Source organism: Cyanistes caeruleus, chromosome 1 (assembly GCF_971803275.1).
Source record: "Cyanistes caeruleus chromosome 1, bCyaCae1.hap1.1, whole genome shotgun sequence".
NCBI classification, from domain to species: Eukaryota; Metazoa; Chordata; class Aves; order Passeriformes; family Paridae; genus Cyanistes; species Cyanistes caeruleus.
This window is the reverse complement of record NC_141701.1, coordinates 21196144-21216121: the sequence shown is the minus strand read 5'-3', so window position 1 is coordinate 21216121 and position 19978 is coordinate 21196144. Positions and strand designations below refer to the sequence as shown.

General features: G+C 43.6%; 1 protein-coding gene across 3 annotated transcripts in view; it reads right to left on the bottom strand.

Moving 5' to 3' along the window:
- NCALD (neurocalcin delta) overlaps positions 1–19978 on the bottom strand; it is a 58059-nt gene that overhangs the window by 29354 nt on the left and 8727 nt on the right. Inside the window, exon 1 of one of the 3 annotated variants that reach the window (XM_086881396.1) lies at positions 12587–12750. The exons of the other annotated variants lie outside the window; for them this stretch is intronic. The gene's annotated coding sequence lies outside the window, so the exon portion shown is untranslated. Of the gene's footprint in view, positions 1–12586; positions 12751–19978 lie in introns of those variants that run through there. 3 annotated transcript variants of the gene reach the window in all.

The following is a 19978-nucleotide window of genomic DNA, read 5'->3' as shown; positions in this document are numbered from 1 at the left end:
TTATACAGAGTGTAGTAAATTGTTTGCATGAATTCAACAAAACTGTTTACAAGCTTATGGCATTGCACAAATCATAATGAGAAGTAATGCATAAAACCCAGGACGAAATCTAGACAGTAAAACATGAATTATGAGATGGAAATTTTTTCTGCCATCACTGAAAATCTTCAGTAAATTCAACTAAGATGAACTCCTTCACAAAAGAAAGGGTTAACAGCACTTCTTCCTTCACTACTAACATCCTTCGAGGAAGTAAACAAAGTCCATCAGATAACAGTCTTCAAACAAATGAGCTGTTTTTTCTCATGTGAACAACAAACAATTTTTATCACTGTTGTAGAAAAGAAGAAGTGGCAGTACCAGAAAGATTCTTTCCGAAGTTTAACTTTAGGAAAACCAGATTCTATCCAACATGAAATAAAATGTCACTATTCACCACTTCCTAGTGACTGTAAATAAACAGAAAAGCTGATCCTGTTACATTTTTAGGCCAGTGTACTTTTGCCTATTTGCTGTTCTCAAGATGTCAGCTTCTCTGAGATTTCTTTTATGTGAGTTTTAGTGCCTTTCCCCATTTTTCATTTTCTAGGACTTTATTTATTGTGTTATTTATTGTGTTTGTCCTTTCTTTCTTATATTTTATTTGTCTTTTTCCCCTACCTTTTACGTTCCACTACTATTCCTTAGCTCCCAAAAACAAACACCATCTTTCTTACTTTTCCTATTATCTTTGAAAAAGTCTGTCACATAATTTCTCTTAAGTTTTTCTCCATTTCCTCTGCATGTCTATTCCTACTATTAGCATTTTCAAATAATGGCATTTTTGGTGCCATGCACCATCAAAACAATATCCTAACAATGAAATATATCATCTCTGAAGCAGCAGGGTTTGGAAACCTTGGAAGAAGACCTTCTATGGCTTAATCTCCATGTCCCTCTCCAGTGAAATCACCCAAAAGAAACATGTAGCAAAGATGTATTTGGTATCTAATTAACAGAAAACTATTACCATTTCATCTACCATGATTTGCCTTGCTGCTTCTGCCTTAATGGTAGAGTACCAGTACTACTGTTTTTAAGAGCAATTTCTAAATAATGAACAGCATCATCACCAATTTTCAACTACCAATTCAGATTTTGATGATCTGATTCCTTTTCCTGGGAAGCATTACTTTTCAGACATGGAAAGGAGTGAAAATGTACATAAGCATAAGAGATGCTGACTCTAATGAAAATATTTTGCCTGTGGCTAATGAAAGATTTACCAGTTACCTGATGGCCAATATTTCAGATCCTTTCAGTGACTTTTGCTCTTATGTAATCATAACCTCACCAGCAGAGTTCTGTCTCGGACATTTGTTCCAGTTTCTTTTCTTGCTCTGTATGCCCATTCTTACTACAGTAATAACCTCTTGCACTCTCAGTATCATGCCTTAGAAAAATAAAGGTCTTGGATTTTAAATGTCTCTCTCCTGCTTGCTACATACTGCTTTTAAGATGTCCTTGTATTATCTTCAGCTGACAACTCTCCCTTCCACATCACCTTCACCAATAATTTCTGTCCCAACCAACTCCTCAGACATTTCATGCTTCCTCTCACTTTATGCATCAAGTATTTCCTAATTCTCTCCTCTGCTGCCAGTGTTACAAAAACCAGTGAAGCTCTACTGCCTAGAAACAGGATGAACACTGAAGAATCAGCACACTTTTTGTAAAGTGCCATATAAAATCACCATAAAAATCACTTATTCAATAAAAAAAGCACATCCTGATCCACCAAATAAGTCTCAGACCTTGATCCTCTAATGGATTCACTGGAGAGTCACTTAAGTCAGTGAGCAACACAGGGATCCTCCTGTGAATTACCAAAGGAATCCTCTAAGAAAAACTAATAAATTGATAACTATGCAAATATATAGAGAAAACTTCTGATTTTCTACTTGTTTTTTCTTTATTAAAAGAAGGATGTACCCCATGAGGCTCATTGCTTTTTAATGAATGTTGTGGGAAAGGGAGCCATTCATGAACAACAGTATCTATTTCATTGGCAGGTGCTTTAAAACCTATCACTTGGTTACATTAAAACAAGGATGTTTTCAAATTAGTCTCCGCAGGATGATAAAACAGTCACTTACCAACAGTTTACCACCCAGCACTTGGTAACAGTCATTTGATCTCCATCTGAATGAAAGATTGAGCTATCATCATATCATGAACACAGTTCCAACCCACACATTGTTCATTCATGTGTGATCAGATGGGAACTAGTTTCAGTGATCTCATACTGATTTGTGAAACCTCCTATTAGCATATATTGCCATTACTTCTTTTAAAAGGTTGGCAGTAAAGTTGGCTCTGGAGTTGGTTTTCAGGCACTCAAAAAAAAAAAAAAAGAAAGAAAGAAAAATCCCACACAACAACTTTGGGAGAAAGCCAAAATTTTCCTGGAAGTTTCCTTGATGAAGTAGTATGAGTGGGATAGAGCAATATCCTTGATTTTGGCAGCAAACCTTTCTTCTGGCAGCTTCATTAAAAAGCCATTCCACTTTATGAGTTATCAGCAAAGAGTTGATATTTTTGAGTGTGACTGATGGTCCCCCATCTTCTGACAAAATTAGAAACATCAATAATTCTTAGATTAATTGCTTAGAAAATTTCCAAGAGGCAAACATTTCTTTATTTTTAGACCCTTGTTTTCTTCTGTAGTCAAAGCAGTGGAGGCCGAAGTTCGACTACATGTACTTAAAAAGTGGGATCTCTCTACTTTGAGTTTTATATGTGCACAGAAACAAGTGTGCAACACTGCTACGTGGGCAGGGGTGTCCCATGCTGAGCCCTCAGTTCCCAGTCCCTGAATAGATCCTGATTTACCTCACAGAGACCTGGGAGCAGTCTTCATGCCATATATCTACAGATCCTTCCCAAGGAGTTGAGGACATGGACCTCTAGCAGGGACTACTGGCTACAGGAGGACAAGACATGCCCCATGATGCTGGCTGGCCACAACAAAGTGGGGCATGTGGCCAGCAAGTGGCAACAAACCTGTACAGGCCAAGGGTTGAGGATGTGTGCTGGCAGTGACATGGTCTGATGGAGTCCTGGCACAAGTTGTTGCTGCCTCAAGCACAGAGTTGAAAGCTGGGGAGCTGCTGTGAAATAATGCACGTCTCACCACTTAGGTTTTTCCTTTTATGGAGGGCTAAAAAAAAATAAATTCTTTGTACCCTTCTGCACTCACTGCTGAGTTATGTACCTGGGAATGCAATAGTGGGGGTGTCTTCTGACCAAATATCTGTGTTAGCTCTCCCAAGAGGCTGCATGTGCTGCTCCTTGGCAGAGTACCAGGAGCCAACCCTCACCAGCACAAGCCTGGGTGCTCTCACTAGCACAGAGCTTGGCTGTCCTCAACAACTTTTTGCATGTGATATGGACAGAAAAGGCTAAATACTGCAGAACTGGATGAGATGGGTTAAATACCGCTGCTAAGAAGCTGTGTTTGTGAAGGAGGTTCATAACAAATCTCTTATTTGGCCCCCTAATGAGGTAGAAATAAATGGACTCTCTCAAGTGCCTTAGCAGGTCAGACAAAGCCCTGAGATAAACACAGGAGAGAAACAGGTGGCCTGTAAATTTATCATCATTAATGATAATTTGTGGCAGAAAAGGGTAATTAGCACACTTGGAGCAGAGAGGGATATTGGTGGGAAGGAGGTTGTCACCAACCTCTGTGGAGCAGTCTCACCTGCATTTTAAAGGAGGCAGACGGTACATTAGAAGTTCTGTATCACATCTGGTGACAAATACATCTGGAATCCACTGGTTTTGAAGACTGTGGGGGCTTTGACAAGGCCTGATCTCACCTGACACTTCTTGGTTCTTGGGACAATTGAATTCAGATGATGAACTGGGAAAGGGGTGGGGGGGAAGGGCGGACAGAGCTGCTTGAAACCAAGTGGGAGACCTCTGGAAAAAACTTATTTCCAGGTGTGACCTCATTCCAGCTCAGGCAGAAATTCTTTAATTATCTCTTCATATAGATGCCAGCCTGCAACACTCAAAAGAATACATCAAAGGTACATTCTGCTGCTTCACAGCATACAAACTCATGGAATAAAACCACATCATCTCCCTTACTCTTATATTGCTAAACCATCCTGATGACAGCACCTGTTTCACGCTATATGAGCAGGAATGTCCATGCACATGTGATCACTTCTCTAATTCTTGACTGATGACAATGAAATACAGCACAAAGGCAGAAGGCAACCCTGAATGGGAACACTCATCTTGCAGACAAACAGATCATCTTAACAACTAGGAGGTGTAAGTCAGAGAATCTAGAATAAGCTGAGTTGGAAGGGATCCACAACAAACATCAAGTTCAACTCCCAGCCCTGCTCAGCACCATCCCCAGGAGCCACACCATGTGTCTGAGAGGATTGTCCAAACACTTCTTGAACTCTGCCAGGCTGATGCTGTGACCACTTACCTGGAGAGCTGTTCCAGTGCCCAACCAGCCTCCGTGTGAAAACCTTTTCCTAATAATCAAACCTAAACCTCCCTGATACAACTTCAGGCCATTCCCTTGGGTCCCATCACATGGACCACAGGACAGGGATCAGTGTCTGCCCATCCTCTTCCCTTCATGAGGAAGTTGAGGTCTCTTCACAGTGTCTCTTCTCCAGGTTGAACAGAAACTCATACAGCTTCCTCTCAAGACCCTTCACGGTCTTTGTTGCCATCATTTGTGTGCCCTCTTTTGCCTTTATATCTTATATTGTGGTGCCCAAAACTGCCCCCAGCACTTGCTGTGAGGCTGTCCCAAAGCAGAGCAGAGCAGAGCAGAACAGAACAGAGCAGGACAATCCCCTCCCTTGCCTGGCTGGTGATGCTGTGCCTGATGCCCCCCAGGACACATTTGGCCCTCCTGGCTGCCAGGGCACTGCTGGCTCATGGTCAACTTTATGTTATTCATCTGTGAACACACGCAGTGGATTTATTTCCTTCTGCCCCAAGGCAGAAGGCAGAACTGGCCTGCCCAGTCCAAACATCTTCCAAAAACTTGGGGACATACCTGTGCATGCCCTCTGCACCGGGCAGCATGTGGGGCCTTACGCTGAACACAGAATGTGCTGTCCAGCTCCCCTTGGACAGCCACAAACATGGACATCCCAATGTTTTACACATTTCACCTAGAAGCTAGTTTTACTCTTTATTAAAAAAATACCAGATCTTTTAAGCACAGCTTTGAAGTGGGCACAAAGTAAGCAAGGATGCTCAGGGAAGATCAGACAGCTAAGGCTTATCATTAAAATATTTTTTCTTCAGAATATGTGTGAGATGCTCAAAGAAAGGAGCTTCTGTATTTGAACTTTGAAAGTAGTCACAAACAAAAAAGCATTATTCTGTTGATTTTTTTTTTTCCCTTCAGGAGTCTATCTCAGCAGATTATTACTCCTATATCTATTGAATGGCCATTTGAGACATCAACTTTTTCATCTGGAAACTCTGAAGTTTTAATATATTCTGATCCCTTTCATTTACAAAGCTAGCTGATAACAGAAGCATATTTAACAAAAATTTGACCAAAAATGTCTAGAATAGCACATTCACAGAAGAAACTACAGGTCTTTGATGAGCAAATCTAGAAACACACAGAGACACCACTGAAAGGCACACTGTAATGACTATGGAACACAGATGCATCTTCTTCATTCCGAGAAAGACACACAGATGGGATTGTTCAAAATGGGAAGCTCCCCAGATACTTTTTGAGATAGTGACAGGACTCGAGCAAATGGGCGAAGTTACACTTTCTAGGACAGTAATGCAGGTGAGCCCCTTGTACACTCAAACTATTTGCAGGGTGAGTTGTGGTGTGATGCTGGGCAGATTCCACCGATTTGCAAGACCCTCTTGAGGATACACTGAATGAAAGACTCTGGGGTGTGCAGTTTTTGAATCATAAGTAAATTCCCCCTCTCTGGAGCCATCTTCCTTATTCACAAAGAGACCCCACCCTTGGATTTCTGCAACTGCTTTCCAAGGGGTGCCACAAAACTGAAGCATATTGGAAAGGCATAGCTGACTGCACTAACACATATGCTCCTTATATATGAAAGAGATATAAGCTAGAAGAGCTGAGAGAGAAAGCACATATCATTCAGATTTCAACTTTTCCAACTATTTGAATTTCAAAATTCCCCTTTATCTTTTCATGCAATATAGGCATATGTATCTGTATGAACTATACATATGACATGTGTGAATATATACAGCATTAACTAGATGGGCAGACTTTCAAGAGAAGACAAGACACCCCTGGTTAGGTTACCACGCAGGTTAGTGCAACCCTGAGTGGGGGGCAGGGTGCAGAGGTGGAAACACACTGAACTGCCCTGAAGAGAGAACCAAATGTGTCCTTCAGGAGTGGTAGATGGGGCAGATCTGAGGTCAGCAAGCACAGCTGCTTAGCACAGAACCCACTGCACCTTCACACGACCTTGGCACCACAGCTCTGCTGAGCTGCCACAGCCAGGGATGTGATCAGTCACGCAGGGAGCGACAAGCAGATGTTGTAAGCAAGGCACTTACTTTTCTTCCAGCACTGCAAACTGAAAACATGCCTTAAGTAAGGGATCACCTAAAAATGTGCTGTTGTCTGTATGGATGCTCTCCTGTCTCCTTTCCTGCTCAAGAGTGATTATGCCTCTATGTAGGCAAAAGACTGTTTCTGTCCTACACTGGCTCAGCCACCCGAGGTGGCTGCGTTACTTAGGGTAAGTCTTTAGCATTATTTTAGTATTCTAGAAGGAATGAGTTCCTAAAGCCCAAAGCTCAACCTGCTATCTGCTGAACTCACTGCAACCATGGAAATGACACTGACATCTCTGAGAAACAGGTGAATGGGAAAAAGTGTAAGAAACTGAGAATTTTGGATAGCGCGTGGTGGGGACATATTTAATTACAGACTGTGCAGGCAAGAGCAGCTTTTATAGCAACACAAGAGATTGCAACGTAGCAAAATAACAGCAGAACCAAAAATAAAGGCAAAAACGTGACAGCCAAGCTTCACATGGTCAGAGGAGAAGGGACTGTTGGGCAGCCAGCCCTCTCTCCAGTGGCTGAGAGACACATCCATTGTTGGCCAGCTCTTCCCCTGCCTGCCCAACTGCAGCTGTGTGTGGACATTCTGTAAGCATCACACAGCAGCAGGGATGCTGAGAAGCTGCTGGACACATCTACTATGATGGGATTTTCTGCAGCCATTGACCCTGAACTAAGCTCCCTCTTTTGGCATGTTTCCATTTGGGGTTCCAGTCCCATTCTGGATCTCACTCACAGTGTGAGCTCTGCTTTTGAGGGGAAGATAGTGCTGCCCTTTGCTCCAGTTTGCAAAATCTTTAAATCAGTATTCATCAGGATAATTGTTGATGAGATTATGGTCATCTTAATACACTAATAGCTTCAAGTTAGTAGCAGTACTAGCTAGAGCAAATTCCACCACCAAGAGGAGGTGAGCGAAACCAGCTAAACAATGAGATCTCATAACTCCTTAGGAAGCTGATACCTATCAGCTCTGAGCCAAGAAAACTTAGGAGGGTGTTTAACAGCATTGGTCTAGAACACCTATCTAAAGAAGAGAATGGGAGAGCAGCCTGAATATGGAGATAGGAATTCACATCTTTCACTTTTCTAGTGCATTCACCTTCCCAACACTTCAGTACATCAAGGAAGTCTTTGGTGAAGAGCTCAGGCACAGAGCAACAAGACACAGATACAAATAAGTTTAGACACTGAAAGTGAGAGTGGGATGAGAAGTAGGGTTGCTCTATCCAAATGTGCTCAGGCCAAACACCCAAAAGTCCCTGCTCAGCAGCCATTTGTCCCTGGAAGTGGGCAGACATCAGAGGCTGACTTTTTATGACACTTCCCAGTATAAATCAAGTTACCTATCAGTCTCAGTAGGATTCAGAACCGACCTCATACTTCATATTTCTTATAATCAAGTTGTTCTTTTGGCCTGAGAAGAGTCTAGGGAGGGGTGTGCACAGGGAGATGATAAAGCTTTCATCACATACTGGAGTCACCAACATTACAGACAAAATGTTAAATTTAGGCAACCCTGAGTACAGTAAGTTTAATGAACAAATCTTGTATTCTGTGACACAAGTGGTAATGTTGTCTAAGTAAAGAGGAACATACCATGAACAGCCCATGAGACATCTAGGGGACCATGTTCCCTGCAGTCCTGTTGGCTGAGCAATCTCCTGAGTAATTATTGTCCCTACCCACAAACCAGAAATGCCACAATGTGGTGGAGAAGAAGTTTCTGGTGAAGTCTCATGTTTTGATAAATCCCAGAAGATTGTACACACAGCAGGGATACTGAGAGTCACAACACCTGGGCAGCAGGGCCTGTGCAGGACTCTGCTGGTGATGTGCAAATACATGGCTCTGGCTCAACAGTGTTTCTGTGGGTGGAAACCAGCGTGTTCAAAGGACATTCTCAGTCCTTTGGGGGTGCCAGTGACAGGACAAGAACTGGTACATTTTCTACAGCATGGTTTTCACTTACCTCTGATTACTGCCAACACCAATCTAATACCCAGTCTTTAAGATGTCAAGAAACTGCTTTCCTCACCTCTACTTAGAAGCTGTAGACAAAATGCATATTGGCATATATTAATTAACTTCTGCTATTTTTCTCTAGGAAAATGATAAACAATAAAAGGACTTATCTTTTTACTGAAGACTTCTAAAATATCATCTGTACCTAGTGAATGGAATAAGAAGAATGTAATTAAACATCTGCTCTTTCACTCCCAGTAATGACTTTAAAATAGCCAGAAAACTCTGAAGGTTGTGGCCATGGTAACAGACACCAGCTTAGGAAAAAGGAAATATCTGCAGTTATAATTGAACATAGAGATTGCTCATCTCCTTCTCTGAGCTGGAAGTTTACAATCAAAGCTTTGATGTGTGTGCTGGTTCCTCTAATACAATTTCATCCTATGCCATGTGGCACATTTATTGTGAGAAACTACCAAGTATAAAAATATGCATATGTCATTCCAATGCTACTTTCACTCTTGTTTGAAGGAAGAAAAACTGCTCTTTTTTTGGAAAGTGGCTGTAGCAACTGCTGGCAAATACTTTTGTGAAAAGCGACAATGCAGCATGATGGAAATGGGCCAGACTTCCCTAACATGCAGCTGTCTCCCTCCCTCAGATCAGCAAAGTAATTGCTGCTTACATCAGAGTGATGTCCAGCAGCAACAAGCAGCATTTCTGGAAGATCCTGCAGAACTGAACCTAGAGACTTCCCTGGTTTGGCTGAGAGAGAATTGATTAGACTCCTCAAAAACACCTGACCTTGTCACAGCCTAATATCTGGCCTGCTGCCTCCAGTGCGTCCCCACACTGTCCTGTCCGTGGCCACGGTCCATTCCACCTTGCATCCCACTAGGCACTGCAGTTCCTCAGACACAGTCAAATGAAGAACAAGGCCACTAATCAAACAAAGCCAAACAAAATAAAAATCACAGCAGAGACAGGGAAGACAAGCTGAGACAGAGGTGGAGTGGGGTGACATGGGTGTGCTGCACGCAGAGATGACAAGCAGCTCCTGGAGCTCTGCACGATGACTGAAACCACTTGCAGCAAGCGCCAGCAGTGAAGGAAAGGGCTTTTCAGAGTGTTTTACACACCTGTGTGACAACTGCCTTAAATGGGAGCTTGTAAGCAATGTGCATATTGGCCAAAGAATCCAGACAAAAAGCATTTGCTACTTTAGTGCCTAATATCAACCTTAGTTCATAAAAAAAAAATTCTTTGAAATGCAGATGAAAAAATGTGATATGAAAATAAGCAGGCAAAGGAAGGCTCAGGGTTGCAGGTTGCTGAACCCTACTGAAACCACCAACTCATATTTTCGAAGGCTTCCTGTAAACTTTGTCTGAGATTCACATCTAGAACTGGGGTGAACCTCAGCTGCTGGCTGGAGGCCAGCTGTGAAACTGGTGCAAGTAAATAGGTTGTAGCAGTCTTCAGTGCAGGCAATAATTATGGGCAGGGTATGAGTACCTGAAAATATTGTATTTTTTGGGTGTGATTTCCCTTTTGAGCTGCACTCGAAGCACTCAAACAGCACAAACAGTACTAATTTATTTGGTTTTTGTTAATATAGAAGCTAATCATACTTTTTCCTATTGGTTTCCAAGCAAACAAGATGCCACTGTGTCCTTATCGCAGATGCTTTTAGCACACTGTATGGAGCATCAAACATTTTGGCCTTCACATAGGAAGACAACACACCAACCTAAGGATTTATTTTTGTCCTGATCAGTGGCTTAAAATTATATGAAACTAGCACATACCAAGCTGGATCCTGCAATGTAAATGCTGCCTTTTCAAATGTGAAGACAACAAATTTCTCAGAGAAGTCTGGTGGAGCTTGAGACCTCCTCTAGCATGGCCAAGAGAAATAAAGCTACTTTCACCAGCATTACCTGGGTTTCATGCCTGTGGTTTTTAACAATACCATCCCTGCAGCATGGACAGATGAAAATTTAATTCAGTGAAGCTCCAAGAAACTCTGGTCTCACTAGCAGTGCAAGGCAGCTCAATCATGAATGGAAATCAGTGACCTGTTAGGACTTGAGGGTTGGACAAGATGACCTTTAAGGGTCCTTCCCAACCTTAACTATTCTCTGATTCTGTGATGCCTTGAGGGGCACCTGACAGCCCCTCTGGACAGCTGCTCCATGCACGTACAGCCACCTTGTTCCCTGGGGCTTGACCACACTGTAGCAGAGCCATTCCCGTCCCTGAGCCAGCAGAGATGGACAAGTTCAGCAGTTGTACTGCTGAGGTGTAAGCTGCCATCCAGCCTAAAATGCTCAGCTCTTGGGGTTTCCTTACTGAGTGCCATATCTGTCCCTCAGCTGCTGCCACAGGAGGCCTGTGGGTATTGAGCAATCCCCAGACTGACCTCACCTGACCTCATGAGATGCCCAGTGCATTCATCCCTCCCCGACCCCAAAACATGAACAAAGGCCTGAGATGTCCACCCAACATCACTGTGCCACAAGTTGCCCTCCCTCCTCCTTTTGCTGCTGAACTGCAATAGCCAGTGGGAATCAGCATCTCATGTGCCACCAATACTCAGAAGCTGCTCCTGTTTCCAGATCAAAGCTGCAGTGGACTGGCAGTGCTTGTGGCTATCTGAAACTCATTGGAAGAGTAGGGTGGTCAGGAACTCCTGCAGAAGAGGGGAGGAAGCAGACAAGGGGAGGCAGGCCTGGTGCCAGACAGCATTCCTCCTTTTTTCACTTGGAGGGCTCCTGAGAGCCTGCTCCATACGACCTTTCACGTGAGCTGCAAGAGTGACAGCAGATGCTGGTAGCCAAAGGGAGGGGAGATTTAGTGCTGCTCTGTTTCCTTCCCTGGAAAATTTGCTTTTGTAGGAGGAGGTCAGAGAGTCAGAGCAGCAACCTGAGAGAGGGAATTCTCACCTGTTTTTCTGAAGGACTGGAAATTGAATGGAGTGGAGTGTGCCATGAAGCCTCACTTCACTAGAGCTTTTATCTTTTAAAATTAGGTTAGGAAATTTATTGCTACAGTAGCTTAATCCCACAGTGCATTATCTGTACACATGATGGACTGGAATATGAGCTAATTCTGTCAATAAAGTGACTGCCTGCATCTTGATTGTCAGATACAAGGAATTCAGTCTTCCTTTTGAGATGCTAAGCAGCTGCAGTCTGGCACACTCCCCTGCCTATGCTTTTGGTTTGGATGCTTCCTACATTCAAGTTTCTCAGCAAGAGATGATGCTGTGGAAAGGGAAGAAAGGGGGGAGAAATTTGTTTCCAGGCACCTGGCTGCACACTGTGACTCTGCACTAGCCTGTAGGGTGGCGTGGGGGCTGCAGCCCCCAGGGACCTCTCTGACTGATACCATGAGCTGTGTATGCACTGGGAACCCAGCTGCCTGGCTCTGCTTGTCTTCAGTCTGTGCCCTGCACTGGCAGGAGAGGCAGAGACCAGCAAGTGTTCCCCCTGAAGGGTCAGATCAGCAGGAAGCTTCCTTGGTGGAAGGGATCCGCCACTGGGCACTCACAGCCACGGCCCCCAGTTTTGCCTGAGCAGAGCAAGGGGGCTGGACTGCAGGTACACACTGAGTACTGTGAATCTACAGTCAGCCTTCAACAAGATGCATCCTTCAGCAACAGCTCAGGAGGGGACTGTTTTAATATCAAACTCTCCACATTACTTACCTACAGGAAACTCCAGGTTCGGAAATCTAAATTCCACTGTCTCTATACAAGCTATAGAAATCTAATGTATACCATCTCTAAGTGGAATCTAGAGAGTGAGTGAACAAATTCCAAATTTATGGGTTGGCAGAAACAGAGATATGGGAGGCTAGTTTCACAAAATTGCTTGAGCAGACCACAGTCTCAGTTTGCTCAACATGGAGTGTCAGATTGAGTTATATAATTCCTTCTTGATGTGAAGTTCCTTGATTTTTAGCAAAAATAGCTGGAAAATGAAACTTCTTAACAAAATAAAGCCTCTTCTACCTGATTGCTCAGCAGACAAATCCCCAAATCAATTATTCTTTGAGCAGCATCCAGGATAACTGGTCAACCAAACAAGTAAGAGGAAGTCTGGAATGTCACAGGAGTATCTGGTCCTTGGTTTTACATCTCAGATGTAGGCACTAGGCAAAGGCTTTTCAGCCAGCCTGCAGTATGAAAAGGTGAAAGCTTATTCTTCAGATCAAAGAATGCTCTAATGTTCATATAAAAAAGTTTAATTTTAAGCAGCAGGGAACAAATTTAACTAGATTGACTTGATATTTCTGAAGGCCCTTTCCTCTTCATTTTAAAGGAATTAGTTCTCTTTCAGTTCATTCAGTTCTCATTTATACAATATATTCAGAAGTAGCTGGTAACACTGAGAGATATATAAAACCTGAACTACTCATGGGAAGGAGGACAAGGACTGATTTTCCTGTCATCAGAAGGGCAGCTACATATTCAGTAATTTCTCCTCTGTTGGTCTATTTGAGCCCAAAAGAGAAATAGATGTGTTATTTGGTTTGTGAGATGTCACCACCAACTCTTCCAAAAGTCTCTAAGCTCTTTGGCACAATGAAGAAGACAGATATTTGTCAGACTTCACAGGGAGATGTTTGGGGAGAAATCTCACAGTCTTAACTGAAGAACAAACAGGAATGTTTTAGGACAACAAGATATTTATAGTCTAACACATTTTGAATGTAAAGGGTACAAATATCGTTTTTGCTATTCCTCTGCAGGCCAAGATATGAAGGACATATGCCAGAACACAAAAGAATTTGCACCCCATTCCAAATTCCCATTAAAAAAAAGTGTACTAAGTCTGAAAAATAAGTGTAGTCATTTGAATCATGAATTTGGCTTTGAAACCCACTGGGAGACTGAAGCAGAGCAAAACACATCTGCTAACACCCCAACTTGAGCACCACAATTGGCAAGTGCTACTGAAAAGAGATCTCAGACTGAAGTTGTAGAAATACTAGAGGTTAAAACTGAAGTTTCTTGGCAGAACTGACCTTTTATGGAAACTCTGTAGGAAGTCTGCCTGCACTGGCTTTCCAACCAGTACATACATTCATTTCTAATACATACATGGATCTATATAGAAAGGCTAATTCAAAACCACTTGGGTAAAATCAAAGCAAATCATTCCTCTGGGGATGTGCTGGACAGAGTTAGGCAGATTTTTCCACTTTCAGGATCATGAACTGAAATCAAAGGAGAAATCTCAGATGGAAGGTGGTTACAGTTGGGTTCTTCCAAGCTGAGTCTCAGGATGGATGCAGTTGTACATTTTTATTAATAACCAGGAGGTGTAATCTCAAAGCAATGCAGTTACTGATGATGCCAAGGTGACAGGCACCATCAGGTGGACACCAGACTACCCCACAAGAAGAATGGGACAATCTTAGCACCGGGATAGTGCAAAGGGATGAAATTTCTTATTGCAAAATGCAGTATGTGAGGGACCAGTGGAAAGAACTGATATTCTTAACTAGAAATGATGGAGCAAAAGGAAGAGCTGGAGGACTTATATAGCTACAAAATAACAGGAAAATACCAATATGATGTGTCCTGCAGGAGACAAGTGATGCTTTCTAATGAACTTGCTGAGACCGATCTGTTGAGTTCAGGGAGGGTGAAATACCAGTGCTATTAATGAGCAGGTTTTGGAAGTATGAGGGCTCACCTGGGTTGCTGTAGTACATGGCCAGGAAAACACACTGAGGAAAAGGGATTTTGGCCTGCAGTGGCTGCAGAACAGGACTATTAAGCCAAATAAGGGAATGGAAAGCCTGTGCTCTCAGAGGAGACCAGAGGCACTTGGATGTTTAGCCTCGCTAAAGAAAGGCCAAGAGGGGATATGGTTGTGGTCTATAAATACATCAGAGGGGGTAAACACTAGAGAAGGAGAAAAGCTGTTTAAACTGAAGGACAATGCTGGCAAAAGAACAAATGGGTATAAACTAGCCATAATAAATTTTGGCTGGGAATGAGAAGCAAATCTCAAACCACTAAAGCAGCGAAGTCTGTGGAACAGCCTCTTCAAAGATCACAACACAAAGAGCCAAAGTCGTGGGAAAACACTATTTGCAAAATCCACAAATAGGGTCTATATGACATGGATACCTGCAGTGGACTGGGGGAGTCAGGAGATCCCCTACTGTCCTGACTTCTGGAAGGGAAACAGCATCCAAAAGAACAAGCATGCTTCTTACAGAGGGCAGTTTTTCTGGCACAGAGGACCACCATGAGGAGAGCCAAAGGCAGTGATGTTAAATAAACAAGTTTGTGATATCTCTATCTTCCTTTGTGCTATGTAACCACCCCCCACCACACATCAGTGATGGGCAATGGCAGGAATGTGGGGGAGGTTTATGCAAGCAGAGGAACAAGTGCCAGGATGCAACAGACAGGTCAGGAAAGCTGGCCAGCTCTGTCACTTCAAGCATCAGACAGCACTGAGAACAGCAATACATTATTGCAAAAAAATTAACTGAAATTAAGATTTACAAGTAACCTCAATAAAATTCACAGCTGGTTGGGCTTAACCTTGGAGTCAAGAAGATTAGCAGGCTGTTGTCCAAATCATGAAATAGTAAGTTTTGCATTTTCTTCGAAAGTGAATTACAGACATGCCTGGTCTCTATTCAGTATTGAGTAATTCAGGCTTTCTACAAAATTTCACCTCATTATTGTCATCCTTTTGTCTCCTCTAAGGAACACAATAATTTATTAATACCATTCTTCTCATCTGAAGATTTCTGATGACTTCACAGAAATTACCGGGTGACAGCTGCACTACAGTGTTGACTGAACGGAGGCACAGGAAGAGGGAGGGAAGAATTTTTTTGTCTGTATGGAGTTTTTGTCAGCTGGTCCTGTGCTCCTGGACTAGCTGGGGTCAGTTTTCAAGATTCCTGGGTTGGCAGAGACTCAGAGGAGGATGGCACAGAACAGACACTCATCAGGCACTTCTTGAGCCTGCCCAGGCTCAGAGGCTGTAGGCACCCAAACCTCCTGACAGCCACCCTTCTGCCTCAAGGCAGGCCCAGCACTGTCTTGACTGTGACAGTGGGAAGGCACCATGTTGCCTCATGCTCCCTCCCAAGCCACATCATGACAGGAATGGAGGAATCCCTCTGCTTATCAGACCTTCACTCAGTTGTCAAATCTCCACCTAACAAGGAAGAACATAGGCAGCAGGGAGCTCTTGCTCTAGGACACCACCTTGGGCTGAGCTCTTCCTTTTTCTCCTCTGAAAATTGCTTGCTCAGGATTTGAAATAGTAATAAAGTACAAAACAGTGAATAGCACCAAGGCACTTCACTTTGCACAACAAAAAGTAGCCATGCATGGGTCTGCATGCACAGAGGGCCACCAGAGCTCCCTGCCATCTGCTGAGCTTCCAGAGGGCAGCATGGAGTGCAGTGAAACCAGCTGGAGATGAGGTGGGGAGATAACAGCTAATCATCTGAACCCTCTGCCTACATTATGGCTGTCCCATGAGTTTCCTCAGAGCAAGAAAAAACAGCTGAGAACAGATACCACAAAACCTAACAAATCCACCTGATGCCATTATCTCTTGGGGGCTGTGTAATACAGTTAACTGCTGTTCCCAGGAGAGCTACCAAACCTAATTACTTGTTATGACTGCATTAGATGAAGAAGGTGCATGTTGCTGATAGTTGCTTAGAGGGAACATAGAGTAGATCTTTCTTTTGTCCACTTATAATTAAAGCAATCTTCTTTGTATATTAGATTCAGTAGTTTATAATGAAATGCAATAAAGATTCCTTGAGTAAATCTCTTTTTTTCTTAATATGTTTATACAGTTTAATGGAGTCTCTTATTGATTGGAGGAGGAGCAGCTTCAGAAATAGTGTGCTTAAACAGACATGAGAAACCATGCAATAATAATTTCAAGGCTAATGCCTGAATAACAAGCACATCCCACAACAGTGCCACTTCCATTTGTGCCAGACACCTGAGAAGCAGCAGTCATAAACCTCTGCAATGGCTGGGTGAAAACTTATCATTCTATCATCTGTGCAGACAAATTTAGCACCCTCTGAAATCTTTATCAAAATTACCCACCAGCAGAATTAGGTAACCAACTTTATATAGCGAGGAATAGGGAGTTATGTCCAGTTGAGCAGCGGCAATTTGGACAGCACTGACTTTTCAGTGGAAAGACTGAAGAAAAACACAAAATATGGTACAGATCAAGAAATGCAAACACTGATGAAACACACAAATGGTTGAAGAGACTTTTATTATCAGATGAAATAACAATGCCTTAAAATAGGGTCCCATTTGGGTTAAAAAATGAACGAAGTCAAGGAACTGTAGATTAGAGCCAGGTGCTTAGCGGAACTAGAAAATTTAAGAACGTTTTTGCTTTTATCTGATGATTCTTGGAAGAAACGCTTATGTTCATATTTCTGAAAGAAATATTTCCTGTTGTTGAGCTTTCCTTTGAAAGACATATTTCTGTTTCACTACTGAGAGCAGTTGCAGAGCTATAAATGCACAGCAGGCCACGCAAGACGGATCTTTAATTATACCTATCCTTCCATGAGTTCTCTGTGAGCCAATTGCTCGAGGCTAATAAGGATTAAAACATATTCAATGACTCTGAAAAACTGTCTTAATGCTAGTCTTCCCAAATCCCCTGTATTATTTGGAGCAATACAAGCACAGCAACTCCTGTTTGCAAGAGCAAAGGGAAAACTTTACACTTTCACACAGTCACACCCAAGCCCTGCTTTACTAAACACCACTGCTCAAAAGTTTTCAGCCAGGATCCTCATGCTCTGCAGGACTTTGATGTAAATCTGCAGGTAATATCAGAGTTCCATATGATGGCTTCCATGTAGCACTGACACTAAGTGACCTGTGACTGGACCCAACTGGGAAATTCAGGGAAAGTGGAAGGCACTCCATGTCCAACAGAGGAAGTAATTAAAATAATCAAACCTACCTGAAAAGCCGCAGGCAAGGAGGCAAGTGCTTCCCTGGCTCCCTCGAACCCTACTGAGATTATGCTCCAAGGTCAAAAAACATAAAGGCTGAATTCAACAAAATCAGAAGTACTGGGAGAAAACCACATTCAGAAATCTCCTTTGCTTTTGATCTCTTTCCATCCTGGAGTTTTACAAAGAGAGCACTTGGACATCACTTCTCTCTTTGCAGAGTAAAATGTGAAATTCCTGACAGTGCTGTACGTGGGGTTGGGCAGTCCCCAGGGAGCTGGAGGGTGCATTGTGCAGTGCACAGTGCTCACTTCAGGCAAAGGAAGGTTTGGAAAACAGATCTTAGGCATGAGACAGCATTAGAAGAGCGGAACATATTGGTCTCTTGCTGAGAAGGCTAAAACAGATAATTACAATTTACTTATTTAGAACAGAAGGGGTGCAGTAGTGGATACTGACCTCTGCATTTTTCACATCTTAAAAATAATTGGATTGTAAACTAGAAAAGGATTAAAACTGAGCCTCACAGGGGAAAGAGCATGTACCGAGAAATAACATTAAATCAGCATCAAACCCGCACTCTCTAAAGGGTCAGGTCAGCAGTGTACATGATAATGTTCCTCTGTACAGACAGAGGAGTAGAGCCTCGTGCTCTATAGACTAAAGGCTTTTCTTTATCCTTTCTTCCAGCCATGTTCATTTCCTTCACTTTGGTCCTATTGGAACCCCACTGCTTTGTTTGACAGACTGGAGTTGCCAGCCTTTTTGTCATGATTTCCTGGCTGTGGCGAGAGCCTGAAGCTCACGAGCTCTATCTAGACCTGGGCTTCAGAAAAAAAACACTCTTCTATTTTTAAGGCTCTTTTTTTCCCTCCAAGGATTCTCACCCAGCTATGCATGATGACATTTACCACATCACCTGTGACTATGAAGCAAATGCATCTGGGTGCATTCTGCAGCATGGGGGCCAACTGGCACAGAAGTTCCCTTGTCTGTGCTATTGAATTCTGCACCCTCCTGAAAAGTGACTGTGTGCCATTTGCCCCCTGGAACAGGCCCAGTGGCACAGGCTGGAAAGGAAGCTAGACTGGGATGGGGATTGCTCAGCAGAGGGAGCAGTTTTGACTACTGAGCTCTGGTGCTGGGGTTGCCCCTATTTCATTTATTACACACACAGCCAGTGGCCATAGTACAGACATAGCCATTATCTCAGGAAACTGGATAGCTTATCCCCTACTTGAATGTTAGTGTCAAAACAAGAAATATCAAGGCTTGGGGGAACCAAATGCTTACCTAGTGTGCGATGTAAGAGGGGATTATGAACTAGACCCAAAGTTTGAATCTTTTGGGACATGCTCTACAAGGGGCCTTGGGCTCAGAGATGAATTTGCTGGGGCTCTGAAGGAGTTTCAGGGCATGTGCACACCAAAGAGCTAGACTGGAGGCCAGGGAAGGCCAAATTTCCCCCCAGAGCTCAGCTCTACCTCCAAATACCAGCCTTGGTTGGCTTGACTCTTGCACCCCAAATGCCAGTCTTTGTGGGCTCAGCCTCCAGCTACACTGAGCACACCTGTTGCTGGGGCTATTGCAGACTCCAGACCACAGAGAGCTGTGGTATGGTCAGTTCAGCTTCTCAGCACCCCATCCTTGCACAGCTGCATCTGTCCAAGAGGCATGTGTCTCATCCGGGTCTGGCCACCTCCGGGTGTGATGGCTTTCACTAGGAATCAGGGGATTTCCACAAAGAGGCACATGTTGCTTGTTCTGGTCAGTTGTGTGTGCATGCAGCAGTGAAGCAGCTCCTCCTCATCCATACACCAGGGCCACAGGAGAGCTGGCTGATCTCCAGTGAGAATGGGATGCTCCTCTCCCTGCTGCTGCTCAGCGCTTGGGCAGCCAGCCAGCCTCAGTGAAGGTGAACTGCTGAGATGTGGTGACAGCAAGCCACTGCCACGAGCATTTAATTTTTAATTCCTCTCAGGGCTTCTTTTCTCCCATCCCTCCCTGTATGCCTAGGGGAAGGCTGCTGGCACCTGTTTCTGGAGCTCACATTGTTTGTGTTTGGCTGCATGCCTGACCGTGAGGGATAAGAGAGCGGGTCCCTGGCCAGCCCTGCCCCTCCAGAGCAGCTGCTTTCCCAATCCAACATGCAAGGATGGGACACACAAGGTCCTCTGAGAGCTGGAGCTGCATCCCAGCTCAGTGGGATCTGCCTGCATCACCAGTTCTGGAACCAGGCTCCTTTGGACTTATTTTTCCAAAAGCATCCCTTCTTTTTTCTTCAAAGGAACATCCACCAGCAAGAGATGCTTCTTTTCAAGTTGAGCTCTAAAAACAGTGGACAGCATGAGCACACTGCCCAATGCTTGCCCCTGGGAAGCAAGGGCTGTCAGGAAGGAATTACTGGGCTTGCCAG